The sequence below is a fragment of the Canis aureus genome, chromosome 9 (assembly GCF_053574225.1).
Source record: "Canis aureus isolate CA01 chromosome 9, VMU_Caureus_v.1.0, whole genome shotgun sequence".
In the NCBI taxonomy this organism is placed as follows: Eukaryota; Metazoa; Chordata; class Mammalia; order Carnivora; family Canidae; genus Canis; species Canis aureus.
This window is the reverse complement of record NC_135619.1, coordinates 25,331,097-25,353,034: the sequence shown is the minus strand read 5'-3', so window position 1 is coordinate 25,353,034 and position 21,938 is coordinate 25,331,097. Positions and strand designations below refer to the sequence as shown.

At 35.6% G+C, this 21,938-nt stretch overlaps 1 protein-coding gene and 1 long non-coding RNA gene across 8 annotated transcripts in view; one reads left to right on the top strand and one right to left on the bottom strand.

The window, feature by feature from the left end:
• Positions 1-21,938, top strand: part of FSCB (fibrous sheath CABYR binding protein) — a 295,780-nt gene that overhangs the window by 126,091 nt on the left and 147,751 nt on the right. For 2 of the 5 annotated variants that reach the window (XR_013386139.1, XR_013386137.1), the window contains exon 1: positions 425-572. The exons of 2 other annotated variants lie outside the window; for them this stretch is intronic. The gene's annotated coding sequence lies outside the window, so the exon portion shown is untranslated. Of the gene's footprint in view, positions 1-424; positions 573-21,938 lie in introns of those variants that run through there. One more of the 5 variants, XM_077909156.1, reaches the window with a different exon arrangement.
• The window catches only part of LOC144320511 (uncharacterized), a 59,666-nt gene that overhangs the window by 29,622 nt on the left and 8,106 nt on the right, over positions 1-21,938 (bottom strand). For 2 of the 3 annotated variants that reach the window (XR_013386144.1, XR_013386146.1), the window contains exons 2-3: positions 14,020-14,200; positions 498-684 (exon numbers count right to left, since the gene is read on the bottom strand). This is a non-coding gene — a long non-coding RNA (uncharacterized LOC144320511). Of the gene's footprint in view, positions 1-497; positions 685-2,439; positions 2,604-14,019; positions 14,201-21,938 lie in introns of all 3 variants that reach the window. The other variant, XR_013386145.1, reaches the window with a different exon arrangement.

Here is a 21,938-nt window from a genome sequence, read left to right as displayed (position 1 = left end):
CTTCTTTATACATTCAGCCCAGCTCTTAAACAAAGAATTATTTCAAATGCTTTTATTTCACAGAGATGTATTTTTTTTCTCAACTGCTCTAATGCTGCTTTTGTTATGTGTTTGTTAGGTCATAGGCTTTCAGGGACAGCCTATGTGATGACTTTTTATTTTTTAAGATTTTTTATTAATAAGAGACACACAGAGAGAGGCAGAGACATAGGCAGAGAAAGAATCAGGCTCCCTACTGGGAGCCCTATGTAGGGCTGGATCTCTGTACCTGAGATCACACCCTGAGCCAAAGGCAGATGCTCAACTGCGGAGCCACCCAGGCATCCCCCTATATGATGATTTTTAACCCTTCTTGACACCATTGGGTTATGTGAAGCTAGCAAGTTCTGGAATTTAGTGGGAAAGTTCTATTCCTATGGTCAGAATTGTCAGGGAGCACTTGAGTTTAGAGGGTTAGATATGATTTGGGTAAAACACAGAAACACCTCAGATCCTACCTCTCTATTGCAAAAACTCTGGTTTCTTTCACCTTCTCTTCAGATGAAGATTTTGTAGGACACAGAGGCAAGCAGGTAGGTTTATTCTGGACAGAGCAGCAAATATTTCACAAGTAGATTAACTCACTCTTTTTATAGAATCAGTTGGTGAGAATATTTATGGAAACGATCTGTAGTCATCCATGATCTAAAGTCAGAATGGATAGAAGAGAGACATATCCTTTTAAAGTTCTTTCTCAGCAACTTCATAATTTGTCCCTGGAGGATATTTCTAAGCACTTTTTTCTTGGCATGTTTAAAAACTTTGGTCTTCTTTTTCTAATAAAGAAGTTTTAATAGCCTTTCAAAATGCTGAATTTGCATTTTTAATAGTTTCCTGCTTGGGCATTTCTGTCTCTTTAGAATTAGAATATTTCAAAATAGAGCTTATGGGTACTTTTTCATATTTCTGTCAAAATGATGCTGTATTTTAACAATATAATATTAAATAAAAATTTAAAAAGTAATGATAGACGAAATAGAAATTTTCATTCAAAGGGTTTATTCAAGTTTTTATATATGGACAATTAACTCTTTAAGCAGGCTCATATATCATTTGTCTGAAAAGAAACTAAAGTTAGAAGGAGCCCAACAAATTACACAGGTATGAATATTTTTAATAGGATTTGACTAGCATATATTCTCTAGATCTGGAGAGGTGACATTTTAGATTTAGACATGATCTGGAGTAGTGATTTAATGTTTTATTATATTTCATTTTGATATGTGATTTTATATATGTTAAGCTTTAAATCTACTTTGGGAATTTTGTTAAGTTCTCTTTGTAATTCATTGTTTCAAGATAAAAGCTAAAGAGAACAAATGTTAAATCTGTAGAGGAATTGTAAATCTTTGGATAAGAAAAGGAATGTTAAGACCTTGTATTGACCAGTAATTGCTGTCTACAAAAATGATTTTGTCCTTTGTGTTAGAAAAATATTTCCACTAAATAAAAAAATGTATTTAAATTTTTTTTCAATTAAAGAATTTAATTCTTATTAAATTCCTAGTCTAATGTAAATTTTTGAGTTGGACCAAGGGGCAGAACCCATTTCTGGTGAAGAAATTACACATAAAAAGTTTAGCTCTGGTCACAAGGAGGGACTACTTTGTGTTCATCCTACTCTTTTCTACATAACTTATACCTTTTGCAGAAAGACTAAGCTGAGACCCAGTAGCATCTCTTCTGTGACTTCAAAGGACTAGCTACTCTCCTTTCCATTGCTAGGTGATATTCATCCCAAAGGAGAATTCCTAGATCATTGTAGTAGGACTAGGGAAGGAAAGAAGGAAGATAACTATTGTTACTAGAATTCCCTCCCCCTGACTCCTATAATATAGTCTATTTATTAAGAGTTCAATTGATGTTATAATCAATACTTAACTCAGTTTTGCCACATGGGTGGACTAAAAAGAATTGGCATGAGCTGTTTTCTCAACTCCTTTCTTTCTCTAGCTAAACTTGGGTGTAATCCGAAACAATTAGTACCATTTACCTAAAATATGTAGACAGAGGAGAATTTTGGTAACTGTACTTTTTTATTATCTGGGATTTATAATTTAAACCATATAACATATAATAATGTCAAAGTATATGATATAATAACATCCTCAAATCTGTGGGTTTATGTGCTATATTTGTTAATCCTCACAGGGAAATATTCTGGTTAATTTGAGAATTTAATAAGGGGACCAATCATAAATGTCTGGGCACAGTACGAGAGAAATTATAAAAGATTATAGAGTGCCCTGAACTGGTAACATTAGTATGTAGGCTGAAAAGGGAAAGGAAAAGTGATTTAATGAAGAAAGGGAGAGGGAGAGAGAAAGTGAGGAGAAAGCTATCGGCAAAGGATTTTATAGCTGCTGTGAGCCTTGGCAGAGACTGATAGGTTGAACCAACTCTTCAGTGAAGGAAATGGAGGAAACTCATTCTTCTGCCTTTTTCAGATCTACTGACAAGTATACTCCATTTGCTGAATCCAACCAAAGTAAAAAGGTTATCCATTATTGCAGTCCATTTGGACTGGACTTGAGGTATAGCATAGGGTGGAAAAAAGTGAAGATCTAGAATGACAAATAGAAGATATCAGAATAATATGTAATTTAAAATTTGAAGATTCAAAAGATGCTGAAATATTTTTGAATGTTTATGAATAATTGGCATGAGCATCAGTTCTTATGTACTAATATTTTAGGACATAATTCTAAATATGTAATAACTCACCAGTAATTCTGGAACTTGCTTTATTTAATTAATTCTGGATATCTATCTATCTTATTTGGCATCTTGTTATAAAATGAAGGATTGCAAAAGCATCCACAGAAAAAAACAATAGCCTCCTATCTTGCTTCTAGTTATTTACTTTTTTTATATGAAGTTTTTATTTAAATTCTAGTTAACATATATGGTAAAATTGGTTTCAGGTGTAGGATTTAGTGATTCATCATTTACATACAACACCCAGTGCTCATCACAAATGCCTTCCTTTTTTTTTTCTTTTTTTTTTTTTTTTAAGATTTTATTTATTTATTCATGAGAGACATGGAGAGAGAGAGAGGCAGAGACATAGGCAGAGGGAGAAGCAGGCTCCCTGGGAGGACTCCGATGTGGGACTCAATCTCAGATACTGGGATCACACCCTAAACCAAAAGCAGACGTTCAACCCCTGAGCCACCCAAACAACCCATAAGTGTCCTCCTTAATACTCATCACCCATTTAGCCCATCCCCCTCAAGTCCCTTCATCATAGTTATTTACATTTACAGTTTCTATGTGTTTCCTCTAATGAAGAAATGATGACAAAAATAATATTGAAAAAAAGCAAACCCTGTTCTATATACAGTATAATACAGTAAGACTATTTTTTCTTACCATAAATCCTTAATAGAAAGAAGAATGGAAAAAAAATAGTTGTATAACCTCTAATTAAACAAGTTTTTCTAGAATAAGGTTTTGTAGTCTGTGTCTACAAGGAATACCTTGTAATTTTAGGTGTTTTGAGAACATTGTGATCAAAATATCTTACAATGCTTCATATCCTTGTACTTTTGGCCAATATCCATACTGAACTTTCCCTGTATAATCTATTCTTTTACTCTATCAAAGGAAAATATTGTACAGAACAAAGAACAGGAAGAAAGACTTTATTCAAGGCTATTTTAACAGAGGTGAGGAGCCAAGATAGAGTCTGAACTCAACTCCACTAAAACAAAGTACAGGATAACATTTTCTTTTTCTTTTCCTTCTTTTTAGGTTTATTGATTATTTGAGGGGGAAGGAGGAGTAGAGGGAGAGGGAGAAAATCTCTAGTAGGCTCCATACTCAGTGTGGATGTAGGGCTCCATCCCATGACCCTAAGCTCATGACCTGAACCAAAATCAAGAGTTGGATACTTAACCACTGAGCCACTCAGGATCCCCAGGATAGAATAACTTTTAAAAGCTGGGTTTGGATGAATCTTAGGCCATCTATGTTTTTTAAATCTTCATGATAGGAGGCAGTTTTACAACTTGGAGAAAAGTGCCTCTGCCCACCAAAGCTTGGTTGCTACTCTCTCACAAAAATTGAGAAAGAGGTGAGATACTGTTTTCCTTAAAGATTACATTTAAAAATGATGACTCCCAGATCCTTGAGAAAGACAAAACTGAGTTATGAAACTAGTAAGAGGCTTTTAAAAAGATTTACATCTCAAAGAAGTAAGGAAAGAGTTTACAGTTACACAGTGTTGTAAAGAAAGTGCTCTAAGCAAATGAAGGTCAGGTGCTTCAGATAGGAGGAAGCCTATCTCAAGTTTAGTCAAGCTGAGGAAAATTAAGGCTATCTTGGTCATACACTTTTGTTTCTCTCCTTTTCTAATCTTCCATTGATCCCATTCAGTTTAATCCTCTTACTTTGTGCATTGCCCCTACCCTCCCAAAAGCTTCCATACATTGTTATTATATTGATGGTCTGCTATATCCATCTTTTTTGTTTTAACTGAAGATACAGCATTCCTTGTACCCCCCCTTTTTGAAAAAGATTTATTTATTTATTTATTTATTTATTTATTTATTTATTTATTTATTTATTTTAAAGAGAAAGAGAGGGGGGAGGGACAAGCAGACTCCGAGCCAAGCACAGAACCTGTCATAAGGCTGGATCCCACAACTCAAGTCCATAACAGATCAGGACCTTAGTTGAAACCAAGAGTCAGATGCTCAACTAACTGAGCCATTTAGGCACCCCACCTTGCAAACCCTTCTATTTGAGACTCTGTTTCCTCAAACCACAAGCATATTGAGATGGGGAGTAAGAGCCCATGACTGCTTTAGTTCTTCCCTTAATTGTTATAGAAAATATATTTACTGCCTAAAACTCATACTTAACAGACTGTAGCAATATTTATTGCTTCTTGTCCCTGTGCTTGATCAACTTCCTGGATACTTCTGCAGATTTGATAAAAATCACTGGCTTCAGACTTAGAATCATTTTCCTTACCCCTGTCCTGGATTATCTTCCATCACCTCAATGTCTAATCTCAATGTCTAACCTCAAAGTTCCTGGAATTCCTCAAATTTAGAGACTTACTCTTTATTTCTATTCTAGTCATATACTTGGCTTTATTTTAAGCAACATTACTTTGCCTTTTTAAACCTTACATTATAGCATTATATTCTCTCACTGCTTGTTCCTGGTTTTCTGTTTTCTCCTTTGCTCCCACTATGGTTGTTTATTGAGCTTCAGTCCCTTTATTTCTTCCCCTACATCTCAGTTTATATTCTTCCTCACTTTCTATTATACTTGGCCTTAAGTTGTAAACTCCCTTGTTCATTTTTACTTTCTTGCCCAACTACCTAAGTAAGCCCTAAAACTTGCCTCAAACTTTCACCCTTCCATAAGTTTGTAGTTTTGCTGAACACACTTGAAAAAAATCAAACAATTGTAAAAATTAATGGAATAAGAATTTTGGGTTTGGATCTGTACTGAAATGACTAGGTCTTGGAAATCCTCTTACTCACCTCTGTTATTCCCTATAGTAGGTATTTTAAAGACTCCAGAATAGTACTTTATTGCATAATGTGTAATATATAGTATTTATTTTGTGAAAGTAGAATCATACTTACAATTTTATATCCTGCTTTGTTTCCCTACCTAATATTTTGTCATGGATTTTTTTTGTGTCATTACATATTTTTCATTAGTAATTTTTTAAGGATGACATTTCAAAATAAAGATATATTATTTGTCCTTTTAATATTATAGGTGATATCTACTTTTTTGTTTAGTGTGACAGCAAGCATTATTTTTTATAATATTTGTACTGAAGCTTTTGGAAAGAGTTGTCTACTTGTAATTCTCTCCATTTTTCTTATCACCTGCCATATGGCTTCAACTTAGCACTCCAGTGAAAATGCTTTAGCTACATCCACCAATGGCATCCAGTTTGACAAATACAGTAGATTTTTAGTTTTTATCTGACTAGATTCTATAAACACCATTTGACACTAATCCATTTTCTACCATACTTTCTGGAAACTTTATCTCTTGACTTCCATGACAACACAAATTTCTGTTTTCTGATATCCTTAGCTGTTTATTTTCAGTCATATTTTTGCCAGCCTCATCCCTCTACCTGACATTTAAATGCTTGATAAATGAGTGGGTTTAGTCTTGGCTCTATTTTCTTGTCCTTCAGGATTCTTTTCCTAAGTGATCATATCCAATCTCATGGCTTTAAATACCATACATATCCAATGAGTCTCAAATTTATGTCTTTGGTGCTGACTGCCCTTCTGAATTCTGAACCTGATATTAATCTACCTAACATCTCAACCTGGGTGTATTAGAGACATCTCAAAGTTAACGTCCAAAATTGAGCTCTGGATATTGTTGTCACCAATTGTTCCTCATTCATTTTTTCCCTTATCTCGACAAGTGGCACATCTGTTTACCAAGTTGCAAAAAACCAATGCCTAGGGATCATTCTTAGCATTTTTTCTTCTTTTTTCCTGATACTCAGCTCATCATCCATTCCAGTTGATCCTAGCTCCAAAATGCATCTATATTCTGCTTTTTTTCTCCATCTATACTTTAATCAACCTGATACTCATTTTTAGTTCTTTCTTTTTCTAGTCTTTTTTTTTTTTTCTCTCTCTACCTGGCATTTGAATGCTTGATAACTTAGTGCTTTGTCTTAGACTCTTTCCTTAATTGGCCTCCTGGCTGATTTTCATGAGTCCATTCTTGACTGGTAGGCAGGCAAAAATTCTAAGATGACCCCAAAGTTTCCTGCTCCCTAGTCTATATATCCTGTAAAATCTTTCTTTTTGTGTTAGTAGAGTCTCTTAATATTATGGGATAGTCAATAGTTGAAATAGAATAGTTGATTAGGTGATGTTATATGATAAAGGTGATGGGATTATTAGTCATGTTTGTATGTAAGATCTGTTGTAGCACATGGGAAAGAGATTGTTCTACTGGGTTTGAAAAATTAAATTTCCACATTGAGGGCTACATGGCTAGAACTTGAAGGCAGCCCCTTGGAGTTGAGAGTGAATTTAGCAGACAGCCAGCAAGAAAATTGGGATGTCAGTTATATAAACACTAGGAATTAAATTTGGTTATCACTCAGTGAGCTTGGAAGAAGATCCCTAGATCAGAGGTGATCTCATTTCAGGCTGATACTGATTTAAGTGAGATCCACTGGTGAGATCTAGATCATAGGACCCAGCTAACCTATATCTTAAGATAGTAAATTTATGTTGTTTTAAGATGCTATATTTAGAAAAGAAGAAATCAATACATCTCCTTTCTTTCTTGTTCCCACAATCATTTCAAACACAGGAAAGAAGAAATTTAAAACCATTTATATATTTATATGACATTTACAATGAAATAACAATTCTCTTTTATAGATTTTTTGAGGTAAAATTGACAATATATTTATAATGAACAAAAAAATATATTTAAAGCAAAGATATGATTTGATATATATATATCAAAAATGAAAGTTTTCCCCAAATCAAGGTAATTAACATATCTATCATGTCAGATAGTTATTTTTAAGTTATTTTAAATATTATTTTAATTCCAGTATAGTTAACATACAGTGTTCTATTAGTTTCAGGTGTACAATAAAGCGATTCAGCAATTCCATATACTACTCAGTACTCATCATGATAAGTATATTCTTAATTCCCCTCACCTAGTTCATTCATCCCCCCCCACCCCCCCATTTCTTCTCTGGTAACCATCTGTTTGTTCTCTACAGTTAAGAGTCTGTTTTTTGGTTTGTCTCTTTCTTCCTTTTTGTTTTGTGTCTTAAATCCCACGAATGAGTGAAACCATATAGTATTTGTCTTTCTCTGAGTGGCTTACTACACTTAGCATTATACTCTTTAAATCTATCCATGTAGCTTGCATATGGCAAGTTTTCATTCTTTTTAATGGCTGATCCAAATATATCTTTTTACCTTATTTATATGTTATATATGTAAATATATGCATTTCACATCTTAATGTATATATTATATATATACATACATATATATATTTCACATCTTTTTTTTATGCTTTTTATTTTTTTATTTATTTATGATAGTCACAGAGAGAGAGAGAGAGAGAAAGAAAGGCAGAGACATAGGCAGAGGGAGAAGCAGGCTCCATGCACCGGGAGCCCGACGTGGGATTTGATCCCGGGTCTCCAGGATTGCGCCCCGGGCCAAAGGCAGGCACTAAACCGCTGCGCCACCCAGGGATCCCTATTTCACATCTTCTTTATCTACTCATCTATCGGTGGACACTTGGCCTGTTTCCATAATTTGGCTACTGTAAATAATACTACAGTAAACATAGGAGTGCCTATATCTTTTCAAATTACTGTTTTTGTATTCTTTGGGTAAACATTCAGTAGTGTGATTACTGGATCTTAAGGTAGTTCTCTTTTTAATATTTTGAGGAAACTCTCTCCTGTCTTCCATAGTGACTACACCAGTTGCATTACCACCAGCAGTGCATGAGGGTTCCTTTTTCTGCACATCATCACTAACACTTGTTATTTCTTGGGGTTTTGATTTTAGCCATTCTGACAGGTATGAGGTGATATCTCATTGTGGTTTTGATTTACATTTCCTTGATGATGAGTGAGATTGATCATGTTTTCATGTGCCCATTGGCCATGTGGACATTTTCTTTGGAGAAATGTCTGTTCATATTTTCTGCCCAGTCTTTCTTTAATTGGATTATCTGGGGGGTCTTTTGGGGTTAAGTTGTACAAGGTCTTTATGTATTATGGATACTAACCTTTTATTGAATACATCATTTGCAAATACCTTCTCCCATTCAGTAGGTTGTCTTTTAGTTTTCTTGTTTTTTTTTCCTTTTACTGCACAGAATATTTTTATTTCAAGGTATCCCCAATAGCTGATTGCTTTTGTTTCCCTTGCCTCAGGTGATGACATATCTAGAAAAATGTTGCTGAAAAGGTTGCTAAAAATAATTAATCAACTATATAATTGTGGACTTATTTCTGAGCTCTGTGTTTTGTTTCATTGATCTATGTGTCTGTTTTTGTGGCAGTACCATATTATTTTGATTACAACAGCTTTATAGTATACCTTGAAATTTTGGATAGTGATGCCTCCCATTTTGTTTTTCTTTTTCAGGATTGCTTTGGGTATTTGGGGTCTTTGGTGGTTCCATCTAAGTTTTAGATCTTAAAATTTAGGTTTGTTCTAGTTCTGTGAAAAATTCTGCTGGTATTTTGATAGGAATTGCATTAAATCTGTAGAGAGCTATGGGTAGTATGGACATTTTCACAATATTGGTTCTCCCAATCCATGATCATGGTATGCCTTTCTATCTGTGTCCTCTTCAGTTTTGTTCATTAGTGTTTTATAGTTTTCAGAGTGCACCCCCTTGGTTAAGTTTATTCTCACATGTTTTATTATTTTGGTGCAACTAGTTGTAAACAGGATTGTTTTCTTAATTTCTCTTTCTGCTATTTCATTTTTCATGTTTAAAAATGCAACAGTTTCTCTATATTGATTTGTATCCTGCAACTTACTGATTTCATTTATAAGTCCTAGTAATGTTTTGGTGGACTCTTTAGGATTTTATACATATAGTATCATGTTATCTGCATGTAGTGAAAGTTTTACTTCTTCCTTACTAATTTGGATGCCTTTTATTTTCTTATATGTCTTATTTCTGTCGCTAGGTCTTCTAGCACTATTTTGAATAGAGGTCATGAGAATGGACATCCTTCTGTTGTTTCTGATCTTAGGGAAAAGCTCTAAGTTTTTTCCCATTGAGTATAATGTCAGCTGTGGGATTTTCATATAAGGCCTTTATTGTGTGGAGGTATGTTCCCTCTAAACCTTTTTGAGAGTTTTTATCATGAATAGATGTTGTACTTTGTCAAATGCTTTTTCTGCATCTACTGAAATGATCATATAACTTTTATCCTTTCTCTTATTGATATAATGTATCACAGTGATTGATTTGTGAATATTGAACCACTCTTGCATCCCAATAATAAATCTCAATTGATTGTGGTGAATGTTGTGCCCAAGATTGTGAATCCGAGAAACCACCAAGGAGCCTATACCGATGCAAACACACGAGGGTTTATTTACAAGCTCGAGCTTGGGTCCAAGTATACCCACACAGCGGAGCAGGGACTTGGACCCCGAGGCTAAGAGGCGTAACAGCTTTATAGGGGCCAGTGGCCAATGGGATTGTAACATACACAGAAAGTTGCACAGTCATGTGGGTCCACACGCAGGTGGCTGATTGAATTACATTTTACCTGATAGTATCCATTTGAACTGGCTTATTACTTTGGTCAAAATTGGCGCACAGTTTTGGCAGGCACAAGGCAGGGCTACATTGTTATGTGCCGATTTCCAATAAGGGTGTGCCCAGTGGTTTGACTAGGGGTGGGGCAGTGCCTTAAGCAATAAGCAGGTCATGTGGGGGTCATACAGGAGGTGGTTGGTGTAGCACAAAATGGAATTAGTCCTACTCTGCTTGTCCAGGGGTAGGGGATTTTTGTTAAATTTCCTGGGTCCCACAGTGAATGATTTTTTAAAATGTGTTGTTGGATTTGGTTTGCTAGTATTTTGTTGAGGATTTTTGCATCTGTGTTTATCAGAGATATTCACCTATAGTTTTCTTTTATTGTGTTGTCTTTCTTTGGTTTGAGTATGAGGATAATTCTGACCTCATAGAATGAATTTGGAAGTTTTTTCCTCTTCTATTGTTTGGAAAAGTTTGAGAAGACTGAGTATTCACTCTTCTTTAAATGTTTGTTAGAATTCACCTGTGAGCCATCTGGTTCTCAACTTTTGCTTGTTTGGAGTGTTTTTGTTTTTAATTACTGATTTTATTCCACTGCTAATAGTTTGTTCAAATTTTCTGCTTCTTCCTGTTTCAGTTTTGGTAATTCATATGTTTCTAGTAATTTATCCATTTCTTCTAGGTTGTCTAGTTTTTTAGCATATAAGTTTTCATAATATTGTCTTAGAATCCTTTGTTTTTATGTGGTGTCACTTGTTTTTCCTTTTTCATTTATGATTTTGTTTGAGACCTCCCCCTCCCCCATATTGATGAGTTGTTGGGTTTATCAGTTTTGTTGATCTTTTCAAAGAACCAGTTCCTGGTTTCATTGATCCGTTCTGTTGTTGTTGTTATCTTTTATTTTTGCTCTAATCGTTATTGTTTCTTTCCTTCTGGTTTGTGGTTTTGTTTGTTCTTTTCCTAGCTTCTTTATATAATGTTAGGTTGGTTTTTGAGATTTTTCTTGCTTCTTGAGGTAGGTCTGTATTGCTATAAACTTCTGTCTTAGAACTGCTTTTGCTGCATATTCATGATTTTGGATCATTGAGTTTTCATTTTATTTTCTATCCATGTAATTTTTCATTTACTCTTTGATTTCTTGGTTGATGGCATTCACTGTTTAGTAGAATGTTATTTAACCTTCATGTATTTGTCCTCTTTCCAGAGTTTTTCTTGTGATTGACTTCTAGTTTCATAGAATTGTGGTCAGAAAAGATGCATATTATGACTTCAATCTCGTTGAATTTATTGAAACTTGTTTTGTGGACTTTTATATAATCTATTCTAAAGAACCTTCCATGTACACTTTAAAAGAATGAATCTTCTGCTCCTTTAAAATAGGATGTTTTGAATATATCTGTCAAATCCATGTGGTCCAGTGTGTTATTCATGGCACTGTTTCCTTGTTGATTTTCTGTTTGGATCATCTGTTTGTTGATGTAAGTGGGGGATAAGAGTCCCCTACTACTGTTGTAGTACTATTGATGAGTTTCTTATGTTTGCTATTAACTGTTTTATTTGAGTACTCCTATGTTGGGTGCATAAACACTTACAATTGTTATATCCTCATTATATTGTCCCTTTTATATAGTATCTCTTGTTACAGTCTTTGCTCTGCATCACTTGCCATTAGGGAAATACAAATCAAAACCACAATGGATACCACCTCACACCAGTGAGAATGGGGAAAATTAACAAGGCAGGAAACAACAAATGTTGGAGAGGATGTGGAGAAAGGGGAACCCTCTTGCACTGTTGGTGGGAATATGAACTGGTGCAGCCACTCTGGAAAACTGTGTGGAAGTTCCTCAAAGAGTTAAAAATAGAGCTAGCCTACAACCCAGTAATTGCACTGCTGGCTATTTACCCCAAAGATACAGATGCAGTGAAAAGCCAGGACCCCTGCACCCCAATGTTTATAGCAGCAATGTCCACAATAGCCAAACTGTGGAAGGAGCCTCAGTATCCATCGAAAGATAAATGGATAAAGAAGATGTGGCTTATGTATACAATGGAATATTACTCAGTCATTAGAAACGACAAAGACCCACCATTTGCTTCGATGTGGATGGAACTGGAGGGTATTATGCTGAGTGAAATAAGTCAATTGGAGAAGGACAAACATTATATGGTCTCATTCATTTGGGGAATATAAAAAATAGTGAAAGGGAAGAAAGGGGAAAGGAGAAAAAATGAGTGGGAAATATCAGAAAGGGAGACAGAACATGAGACACTCCTAACTCTGGGAAACGAACAAGGAGTGGTAGAAAGGGAGATGGGCGGGGGTTGGGGGGGGACTGGGTGATCGGCACTGACGGGGGCACTTGATGGGATGAGCACTGGGTGTTATTTACATATTGCTCCCCTGGCTTTCTTTTTAACACCCAGCTGCATGATAAATATTTCTCCATTCCCTTATTTTCAATGTGCATGTCTTTAGGCCTGAAATTATCTCTTGTATATAGCACGTAAATGGGTCTTGTTTTTTTTTTTTTCATTTTTAAAAAAAATATTTTATTTATTTATTCATGAGAGACACAGAGAGAGAGAAAGGCAGAGACACAGGCAGAGGGAGAAGCAGGCTCCATGCAGGGAGCCTGATGTGGGACTTGATCCTGGGTCTCCAGGATCATGCCCTGGGCTGAAGGTGGTGCTAAACTGCCAAGCCACTGGGGCTGTCCCTTTTACCCTATGTCTTTTGATTGGAGTGTTTAGTCCAATTATTGGTTGTTATTGGTAAGTATGTATTTATCGCCATTTTGTTACTTTTTTGAGGTTGTCTCATACTTCTTCTCTGATCCTTTATTCTTTTGGTCTCTTTCCTCATGGTTTGCTGGCTTTCTTTAGTGATGTATTTGTATTCCTTTCTCTTTATTCTTTGCATATTTTTACCGTTTTTTGATTTGTGGTTACCATTCAGTTTGTACATAACATTTACATATAGCAGTCTATATTAAACTGATGTTTGAACTTTTCTTTACTCCCCCCCACCCACGTTTTAGGTAAGTGGTGTCATACCTTTTATTTTGTGTACACCTTGATTGATTTTTACAGATATACTTACTTTTACTTGTTTTGTGCTCCCCATATTCCTGATTTATGGTTTTTCCTTTCCACTTGACCAGTCCCTTTTAACATTTCTTGTTGGGCTAATTTAGTGGTCATGAACTCTGCTGGCTTTTTTCTTTTACTTTTTTTCTTTTTCTTTTTTCTTTTTTTTTTTTTGGTCTAGAAAACTGTTTATCTCTCTTATTCTGAAAATTGGCTTTACTGGGCAGAGTATTCTTGGCTGCGCATTTTTTCCTTTCAGCACTTTAAAAATATCATGCGAAATTTTTGCCTGCAAAATTTCCTTTGAAAAGTTCACTGATAGCCTTATGGTGTTTCCCTTATATGTAACTGTGTTCTCTCATTGCTTTAAATTTTTTTTTTATCATTACTTTTTTACTGTTTAAATACTATGTGTCATGGTGTAGATCTCCTTGAGTTGATATTTTTGGGAGAATTTTTGTGCCTTTTGAATGTGGATATGTTTCTCTCTCCTGATTAGAGAAGTTTTCTCTCTCTTCTTTTGGGATCCATATATACAAATGTTGTTATGCTTGATGGAGTCACTGAGTTCTCTAAATTTATTTTCACTTTGCATAAATGTATTTCTCTCACCTGCTCAGGTTGATAACTTTCCATGACTCTGTCCTCCAGGTCACAAATTTGTTTTTCTGTCTCCTCTAGTCTATTTATGTCCTCCAATTTTTCTCAAGTCCAGTGAGTTGTGGAGGCTGAGAAAAGTAAGGCCATTCCACTTAAAGTTCAGTGTTAGCACAAGAACAGCCATCACAGGCCCCTGTGAATAAGAGTTGAAATTTACATTACTTCAGTTACAGGAAGAAAACAGCTTACAGCTTAATGTCCTAGAAAGCCCCATATTAGAATAAGAACAGAGCCCAAGCCAAGGGCAGGAAGCCCCTATTAGAAAAAGAACAGAGCTCAATGCACTTGAAAGCCCCATATCAGAATGTAAACAGAACTTGAGAAATTCCTCCACCCCTTCTGGAGGTCCCCTAGACCAGCCCTTAAAACTAAGCTGAAACCCACCTCGGGGTCCAAATCCCTGCTCCGCTGTGTCGGGTATACTTGGACCCAAGCTCGAGCTGGTAAATAGACCCTTGTGTGTTTGCATTGGTGTCAGCTTCTTGGTGGTTTCTCAGATTCGCAATCTTGGGCACAACATGAGTATCTTTATGATCATTACTTAAATTCTCTAGCAGGCATATTACTTTAATCCAATTTAATATGCTTCAGTCTCTTCTTATGGTTTTGTCTGTTCTTTCATTTGGGATGTATTTCTCTGTCTCCTCATTTTGTCTAACCTCTGTATGTTTCTGTGTGATAGGAAAGTCTGCTATGTCTTTTGCTCTTGAAAATAATGGCCTTATGAAGAAGTGGTCCTATAGTGCCAAGCAGTGCAGTGTCCCCTGTTCAATAGAAGCGGGGCTTCAGGGATGTCTTCTATATGTGTAGTGTGCACTCTGCTGTTGTGCCTTGGCTGCTTTTTCTTTCACTCTGGTCATCTGCAGTGGCCTTCTTTGCATATTGTGGGCAGTGTTTGGTTTCTGTGGTGGTATAGTGCACCAGTCTGTGACCATCTTGGGTTTTATTTGAGTCAGACCAGGCATTTGCTAGAGATTCAGTATCACCAAACTGCATGGCATTTTCTCAGTGTTGTCCCCTGAGAAGTTTTCATTGGTAGGCAGGGCCTACAATCAGACCAATGGTCTGCCCCAGCCCCTGGCTGGGGTTGCCATTTGACTATTATGTGTGGTTATCTTCCTTCACTCCAGGGTAGGATTCACTTTGGAGTGGTTGGTGATGGTCCCTATCAGGGTAGTTTGCACACTGCTAGTTTGAATGGACTCCAGCTAAGAGCATGGTGGAGGGACTGGGCCAGCTGGAATGGAGCAGACAGTTTTAACAAGCTGTACTCCAAGCTTATGAAAGGAGACTCACTGTCTCCACCACTGCTGCTGGCACCCCTGCCACAGGGACCAAGGTCTTGCACAGTGTAGAAGACCAAGGTCCTGCATGGTTTGTGGGGCAGTAGATGCTTTGTTGGCAAGGTTTGCTTTGGTTTTCTTGGTAAGGGACTTGCAGTGTTGGGACTGAGACACATGTGACTAGAAAAGGCAGATCTGCCAAAGCCTGGGGTCAGGGGGCACGGCTTGGTGTAAAAATGTTAGGTGGTGAATGTCCGTTGTGGAGGTGGTTCCCTCAGGTGGCCATGTGTTTATGCAGGTGTAGGGGAGAGGAGGGAAATGGTGCCTGCTGGTTCCTTTGTTCCTGGAGAAGTCCCTCAGGGAACTTCCTCTCTGGATACTCCCCAGGACACACTCTGGATTTAGTAAAGGAGTTTCCCTCCTATATGCCCCAGGTGTTTTTCCAACTGTTGTTTCTGTGCTCTATCTCTGCAGGCTGTGTGTCATGCTGTCTCTTTAATAGCAGGGATTTAGTTTCCTGTCACTTTTTAGGCTTTGCCAGAGCTCAGCCAACTGATTTTTTAAATTCCAGGCTGCTGACTGTAAGGACTCAAGAAATTTAGCCCTTCTAGTTTTCAACGTCAAATGCTATGGGGATTTGTCTTGCCAAGTGGCCTTCCCAGTGTGAGGGTCTTTCTCTCTCTTCTCTGTGCCCACAGGTCCCTCCCACCCATGCTCGGCTCATGGTCCATTTAGCTCCCCACAGCATGTCTATCTTTCCTACCCTCTTCAATGTGATTTCTTTACCTTTAGTTTGTTCTGTCCTTCTTTGAGTCATTTTCCAGGTTATTTATACTGATGTGAGTGTTATGTAGTTGCATCCCTGGGACAAGGTGAGCTTAGTGTTTTCCTACTCTGCCATCTTTGAAGAGGTCCCTAATTTTTAAATTATTTCAGGTGAGAATGCCTAAGTCTGTTCTCAGCAAATTTCATTTAAACAGTCACCATGTTTGTATCCTTTTACCACCTCTTCCCATATCCTAATCACCCAGCCCTTGATAAACACCATTCTATTCTCTTTTGTATGAGTTCAAACTTAAAAAAAAAAAAATCCATATATAAACCTTGTAGTTTTTATTTTTCCCTGTTTGGCTTATTTCACTCAGCGTTATGCCCTCCAGGTTTATTCATATTTCCACAAATGGCAGGATTTCCTTTTTTTTTTTTTTTTAAGGCCGAATAATATATACCATCACACACACAGACACACACACACGCACACACACTTTTCTTTATCATCCATACTGATGGGACACTTAACTTGTCTCCATATCATAGCTATTGTAAATAATGTTGAAATGCACATGGGAATGTAGATGTCTCTTCATGATAAAGTGATTTCATTTCCTTTGGATATATACCCAGAAATGAAATTAGTTGATTATATGATAGTTCTTTTTTTAATTTCTTGAGAAAACTCTATTATTTTCATAATGGCTGTGACAGTTCACACTCCCAGCAGTATATGAGTTCCCTTTCTCTATATCCGCACCAGCATTTATCTTTTTTTTTTTTTTTTTAATGGACACCCTAAAACATGTGAAGTCATACTTCATAGTGGTTTTGATTTGCATTTCCCTGATGATTAGTGTTGTTGAGAACCTTTTCATACATGTATTGACCATTTATATCTTTGGGAAAATGTCTATTCAGGTTCTTTGCTCATTTTTTCATTGTTATTGTGGGGTTTTTTCTTTTGGCTATTGAGTTGTATTAGTTCTTTATATAATTTAGATATTAATCCCTTATCGTATAAATTGTCTGCAGATATTTTCTTCCATTCCATACGTTGCCTTTTTATTTTGTTGATTTTTTTTTTTAAGCAGAAGCTTTTTAATTTGATGTAGTTCCATTTGTTCCTTTTTCCTTTCTTTGCCTTTGCTTTTAGTGTCAAATCAAGAAAAAAATCATTGGCAAACCCATGTCAAAGATCTTACATACATATATACATTTATTTATTTATTTATTTATTTATTATTTATTTATTTATTTATTTATAGGACTTTTATAGTTTTTCATCTTATGTTCATCTTTAATCCATTTAAAATTATTTTGTGTGTGTAATATTTGTAATATAGGAGTCTAATTTAATTATTTTCATGTGAATATCCACTTACACTTAACATCATTTATTAAAGAGACTATCCTTTGCTGATTGTGTGTTCTTGGTGCTTCTGTCAAGAATTAATTGATAATTTACTTGTGGGCTTATTTCTGGACTCTCTATTCTGTTCCATTGATTTTTTTTTGAGAGAGAGAGTAGGTGGGGAGAAGCAGAGAGAGAGGGAGAGAGAATCTTTTTTTTGGTGGGGGGAGAATCCTAATTCCATGCTCAGTGCAAAGCCCAATGTGGGGCTTGATCTCACGATCCTGAGATCATGACCGAGGTGAAATCAAGTCAGACTCTTAATAGACTGAGCTACTCAGGAACTCCTGTGTATCTGTTTTTATGCTGATACCATGTTGTTTACTATAGCTTTGTAGTAAAATTTGAATCAGGAAGAATGATGCCTCCACCTTTGTTTTTTTCAAGATTGCTTTGGCTTTCTAGGTCTTGTGTGGTTCCACATGAATTTTAAGATTTTTTTTCTATTTCTGTGAAAAAAGCTATTGGAATTTTGAAAGGAATTGTATCGGATATATGGATGGATTTGGGCAATATGGGAATTGTAACACTATTAATTCCTCAATCCATGAAAATGGACTATCTTTATTTGTGTCTTCATTTTTTTTCATCAATTTCATAATTTTCATTATTTAGATTTTTTTATCCATTTGGTTAAACTTGTTCCTAAGTATTTATTTTTCATACTGTTATAAAAGAGGTTGTCTTCTCAATTTCTCTTTGATAGTTTGTTAGTATATAAAAATGAAACTGATTTTTGTTTATTGCTTTTGCAACGTTGTTGAATTTGTTTAATCTAACAGGGTTTTTTTTTTTTTTTTTTAAAGATTTTATTTATTTATTCATTAGAGACACAGAAAGAGGGGCAGAGGCATAGACAGAGGGAGAAGCAGGCTCCTTGCGGGTAGCCTGATTCTAGACTTAATCCTAGGACCCTGGGATCATACTCTGAGCCAAAGCCACCTAGGCACCCCAGTCTTTTGGGTTCTTTATAAAATACCATATCATGCACAAACAGACAATTGAAATTCTTCCTTTCTGATTTGGATGCCTTTTATTATTTCCTTCTTTTGCTGAATGACTCTGGTCAATACTCCTAGTAATATGTTATATAGAAGTGGTTATAGTGGGCATGCTTGTCTCTTTCCTCATCTTAGAAGAATAGCTTCAGATTTTCATTCTTAAGTATGATGTTAGCTGTGGCCTTGTCATATATGGTTTATTTATTATTTTTTTTTTCTTTTTTTTTTTTTTTTTTTCATATATGGTTTATAATGTTAAGGTACTTTACACGTATACTAATTTGTTGAATGTTTTTATCATAAAAGGATGTTTAAATTTTGTCAACTGCTTTTCTGAATGTTTTGGGATAATTATGTAATTTATCTTTTATTAATGTGGTGTATCACATTTATGGATTTGTATATGTTGAACTATCCTTGCATCCCAGAGATAAACCTCACTTGATTGTGAACTTTTAATGCATTGTTGAATCATTTTGTTGAGAATTTTTAATGTATATTCATCAGAGATATTGCCCTGTAATTTTTATTTCTTATAAAGTCCCTGTCAGACTTTGGTGTTAGGATGATGCTGGTTTCATAAAATGAATTTGGAATTGTTTTTTTATTTTTTAGAGGAGTTTGAGAGGTTTTGTATTAATTCTCCTTTAAATGTTTAGTAGAATTCACCAGTGAAGTTTCCAGAAAAGCCTGGGCTTTTCTTTGTTGGCAGTTTTTTTTTTTTTTTTAATTTTTTTAATGGAGTTCAATTTGCCAACATATAGCATAACACCCAGTGCTCATCCTGCCAAGTGCCCCCCTCAGTGCCCATCACCCAGTCACCCCAACCCCCCGCCACCTCCCCTTTCACTACCCCTTGTTCATTTCCCAGAGTTAGGTGTCTCTCATGTTTTGTCACCCTCACTAATATTTTCACTCATTTTTTCTCCTTTCCCTTTATTCCCTTTCACTATTTTTTATATTCCCCAAATGAATGAGACCATATAATGTTTGTCCTTTTCCGACTGACTTATTTCACTCAGCATAATACCCTCCAGTTCCATCCACGACGAAGCGAATGGTGGGTATTTGCCATTTCTAATGGCTGAGTAATATTCCATTGTATACATAGATCACATCTTCTTTATCCATTCATCTTTCGATGGACACAGAGGCTCCTTCCACAGTTTGGCTATTGTGGACATTGCTGCTATAAACATCGAGGTGCAGGTGTTCACTGCATCTGTATCTTTGGGGTATATCCCCAGCAGTGCAATTGCTGGGTCGTAGGGCAGATCTATTTTTAACTCTTTGAGGAACCTCCACACAGTTTTCCAGAGTGGCTGCACCAGTTCACATTCCCACCAACAGTGCAAGAGGGTTCCCCTTTCTCCACATCCTCTCCAACATTTGTTTCCTGTCTTGTTAATTTTCACCATTCTCACTGGTGTGAGCTGGTATCTCATTGTGGTTTTTTATTTTTCTCATTGTGGTTTTGATTTGTATTTCCCTGATGGCTAGTGATGTGGAGCATTTTCTCATGTGCTTGTTGGCCATGTCTATGTCTTCCTCGGTGAAATTTCTGTTCATGTCTTTTGCCCATTTCATGATTGGATTGTTTGTTTCTTTGCTGTTGAGTTTAATAAGTTCTTTGTAGATCTTGGATACTAGCCCTTTATCTGATAGGTCATCTGTAAATATCTTCTCCCATTCTGTAGATTGTCTTTTAGTTTTGTTGACTATTTCTTTTGCTCTGCAGAAGCTTCTTATCTTGATTAAGTACCAATAATTCATTTTTGCTTTTGTTTCTCTTGCCTTCATGGATGTATCTTGCAAGAAGTTGCTGTGGCCAAGTTCAAAAAGCGTGTTGCCTGTGTTCTCCTCTAGGATTTTGATGGATTCTTGTTTCACATTTAGATCTTTCATCCATTTTGAGTTTAACTTTGTGTATGGTATAAGAGAATGGTCTAGTTTCATTCTTCTGCATGTGGCTGTACAATTTTCCCAGCACCATTTATTGAAGAGACTGTCTTTTTTCCAGTGGATAGTCTTTCCTGCTTTGTTGAATATTAGTGACCATAAATTTGAGGGTCCACTTCTGGATTCTCTATTCTGTTCCATTGATCTATGTGTTTGTTTTGTGCCAGTACCACACTGTCTTGGTGATCACAGCTTTGTAGTACAACCTGAAATCTGGCGTTGTGATGTCCCCAGCTCTGGTTTTCTTTTTCAATATTCCCCTGGCTATTTGGGGTCTTTTCTGATTTCACACAAATCTTAAGATGATTTGTTCCAATTCTCTGAAGAAAGTCCATGGTATTTTGATAGGGATTGCATTAAATGTATACATTGCCCCGGGTAACATTGACATTTTCACAATATGAATTCTTTCAATTCATGAGCATGGAATATTTTTCCATTTCTTTGTGTCTTCCTCAATTTCTTTCAGAAGTGTTCTGTAGTTTTTAGTGTATAGATCCTTTACCTCTTTGGTTAGGTTTATTCCTAGGTATCTTATGCTTTTGGGTGTGATTGTAAATGGGATTGACTCCTTAATTTCTCTTTCTTCAGTCTCATTGTTAGTGTAGAGAAATGCCACTGATTTCTGGGCATTGATTTTGTATCCTGTGTTGGCAGTTTTTGATTACTAATTTAATCTCCTTATTTGCTTTTGGTCTGTTCACATTTTCTATTTCTTCATGATTCAGTCTTGTTGGGTTCTAATTTTCTAGGAATGTACTCATTTCTTCTAACTTTCCCAATCCATTAATATATAATTGTTTAGTAGTCTTATGATCCATAGTATTTCTACATATCAGTTGTAATGCCTCTTCTTTTATTTCTATTTTTGTCCTTTCCTTTTTTTCTTAGTCTAGTTACAGATTTGTCAATGTTTTCTTTTGAAAAAAATTATCTCCATTTTATTAATATTTTCTATTGTCTTTCTGGTCTTTATTTCATTTCTTTCTGCTTTAATCTTTGCTATTCCCTTTCTTCTTCTACCCCTAGATTTAGTTTGTTCTTTTTTTTTTTAGTTCTGTAAGGCATAAAGTTATCTATTTGAGATCTTCCTTTTCTTAAAATGTAGGCATTTATTACAATAAACTTCCCTTTTTGAACTACATTTACTTCATCCTATTAGTTTTGTTAAATTGTTTCTATTTCAGTTATTTCATGATATTTTTTATTTTTCTTTTGTTTTTTTTTTTTTTTTTTTTTTTTTTTTTTATTTTTTTTATTTTTTTTTTTATTTTTTTTTTTTTTTTATTTTTTTTTTTTTTTTTTATTTTTCTTTTGATTTCTTCTTTGACCCATAGGTTATTCAGCAGTATGTTGTTTAACATCCATATATTTGTGAATTTTCCTGTTGTCTTCTTGTAATTGATTTCTAATTTCATACCATTATGATTAGCAAAGATGCTT